The 2,998-nt window shown below is 42.5% G+C and overlaps 1 long non-coding RNA gene across 1 annotated transcript in view; it reads left to right on the forward strand.

The window, feature by feature from the left end:
• The window catches only part of LOC119324269, a 4,557-nt gene extending 2,672 nt beyond the window's left edge, over positions 1 to 1,885 (forward strand). Inside the window, exons 2-3 of the long non-coding RNA XR_005156832.1 lie at positions 1,415 to 1,484; positions 1,638 to 1,885. This is a non-coding gene — a long non-coding RNA (uncharacterized LOC119324269). The remainder of the gene's footprint in view (positions 1 to 1,414; positions 1,485 to 1,637) is intronic.
• Positions 1,886 to 2,998: the final 1,113 nt, after the last annotated feature.

Genomic DNA, 2,998 nt, shown 5'->3' on the forward strand with positions numbered 1-2,998 from the left:
GGGGGATAGAGGAGGCGGATATGAGAAGTACGCGACCATGTACCAACGGCGCGATCGACCTAGCAGCAACGGCGACCGACGCTGGTTTGCAGGTGAGGGAGAGTTTGGTGGAGAAGATGAGATGGATGGTTCTGGTTGAATGGATAATGGGGTCGGTGGGGATTAAGTTGATATTGTCTGGTTGACTGGTGACGAAGCGTGTGTGGCGTGCCATAGGATCTCTGTCCATTGCGTGACTGGCGTGTGGCCAGCGCAATGTTCAGCCGGTTGGCCAGTTTTAAACATTTCCCTATATTTTGGTTGTGTTTAGTGCATCTCTAAACCTTACCTTGTCTTCAACTCTTGAAAATTCACTCTAAAACAATTTGGGAGGGCGAAAACTAATTGCCCGCTTGCTCAACTCTATTTTTCTCTTTGTTATCTTTTTTCTGTAATGCTATTCATGGTTCGCTGGGGTTCAAAATGAATGTTTTTCACCGCAATTTATGTGTTGGGAGTGTGCCAATTCCTCAAGCGAAAATACCAATTTCCGCCTCAGATCCAAATTTGACATGTGTGTTTGAATAAAATTGCCATGCGTTTATGAAGAATTTGCCATAAAAAACATCGCAAATGACATGCACCATAGAGTGAACGTTCGCTTACTATTGGGGCCCTTCTTTTATCCTTATGTTGACATAAAACTTATTAATTCAAACCTTATGTTTATAACACAAATTTTTAGCAACACTATAAATTCATTATTTTAAATTTTAATTCAAACACAACATATGATCCAAATGAAGTAATCCAAATAAAACATGATGGAACTATTGCCCATGAAATTCTCACAAGTGTTCCACGAGGCCATCTCGGAGTTGCTTATGAGCTTGCTGGTTCTTGATCTTCCGATGCAATTTGAGAAATATAGGTGTTTCATTGTAGTCATTAGTGAGTCATAGTTTTCTGTTTGGCCTCTACGAAGGGGTCATGGATATGGTTTGAGGTTTTGGATTGGGGGTGGGGGTGGGGGTGGGATAGACATGTCAAATAAGTCAACTTGCATGAATGTAAAGGAGTTGAGCTGACAGTGCAAACATAGATTGACATGATGATGTTTTATGTTTTTTTTCATGGTTTGGATAGTGACACTAATGCTTAGACCCTTCTAAATATTACACCTAATGGTTTTGAGGATAAATATTTGGCCTTATATGTGCCTGAGGGAAGAATGCAGGCAGGTAAGTTTGAGTCGACCAAAGATAAAGCCCTTAAAAGGCTATCTGACTAGATGGAAAGTATGCTTCTTGTGGAGTGAAGGAATTTCAAACCAAATCAGTTATTCAGCTGCTCCTGTCTTTGCTATGGGAACTTCTTAATTTTCGATTTCGTTATGTGAGGAATTATCCAAGATTATCTGATTTTTTTGGTGCAGAGATCAAGAGAATAAGAGGAGAACTCACTGGCTTGCCTGGGAAAATTGACTACACCTAAAGGTGAAGGAGGTACGGGTTTTCGTGATCATGGATTATTTAATAAGGCGTTTTTGGATAAATAGGCTTGGCATTTGTAAGTGCATCTAGTGTCACTCCTTGTTGGTTTTGGAGTATTGACGACAAACTTAGTAGGGAGACTAATGTGTTTGCGACTGTACACAGGTTAACACAGAGTCCCTGTGATTTGGTTTCACCCATTAAAGATGACCCCTAAACATATATGAAGACATTGAAGATAATGCTGGTACGCGAAGACTTTCGCTTGAAGACAATGAAGCGCGAACACATAGTCTTTTGGTAGTTTCATTTTCTTCTTTCTTGTGTATTAAGAACCATCGTATTGCTAAGTGGGGTCGAGGTTAATGAAGTCAGAAACTGACGTTATACTCAACCTAAAATCCTATGTCCTCCAGCGAAGACAATGAGAGAAAACCTCTTCTAGATTTGGTTGAGTCAGCTTTGCTCGTAGCCCAAGTCAAGCTGCCGCATGTGTTAAATATCCAGCCATTGGACACGTGTCGTTTGGCCACTAACCCAGGTGTGACGCCCCCGATTCAATCGTACACTAATCATACACGCAAATGCGTACGATCAAGATCAGGAACTCACGGGAAGATATCACAACACAACTCTAGACATAAAATCAAATAATACAAGCTTTATATTACAAGCCAGGGGCCTCCAGGGCTCGAATATAAAAGCTCGATACACAAGAGAGTTAGCAGAAGCAACAATATCTGAGTACAGACATGAGTTAAATAAATTTTGCCTTAAGAAGGCTAGCACAAAAGTAACAACGATCGATGAGGCAAGGCCGCCTGCCTGGGACCTCCTAACTACTCTTGGTCGTCGACGGTCTCCACGTAGTAGTAGGCACCCTCGGGGTAGTAGTAGTAGTCGACGGTGGCATCTGGCTCCTGGGATTCACCAACTGGTTGCAACAACCGGAAAGAAGAAAGAAGGGGGAAAAGGGGTAGCAAAGCAACCGTGAGTACTCATCCAAAATACTCGCAAGCATCAGATCTATACTAAGTAGGCATTAGTATCAAATGAAAGGGTTGCATCTGTAGACTAAACTGCAGAATGCCAGAATAGAGGGGAAGGCCTAGCCTATTGAAGACTATCATCTTCAAGCAGCTCCAAGCATCTTGCAGCATTCAGAAGAGTATGGAACAGTAGTTTAATTAACAAGCATGTTTTAGAAACAACGCCCAGAGATCCTTCCTCGACTCCCTGCGAGAAAGCAATCTCGAAGCCACATATCCATCACATATCTCAAGTATCCATTTCTAGTTGTACTAGATTAGGATACAAGTCTGAACGTTTGTTATCGTGGACACGGCTATTTAGATAATCTTCTCTGCAGGGGTGCACCACATTTTCCAACACGCTTGATTACTCTAGCCGAACACACTTTTCTGAGTTAACGCCCGATCTCAGAAGATCAACACGTCGCAACCCTACCTAGGCTCAGCAGAGAGGTCCCTGCCGGTCTACATCCTAAGCACTCCGGGGTCTTGGGC

This window comes from Triticum dicoccoides, chromosome 6B (genome assembly GCF_002162155.2).
Source record: "Triticum dicoccoides isolate Atlit2015 ecotype Zavitan chromosome 6B, WEW_v2.0, whole genome shotgun sequence".
NCBI classification, from domain to species: Eukaryota; Viridiplantae; Streptophyta; class Magnoliopsida; order Poales; family Poaceae; genus Triticum; species Triticum dicoccoides.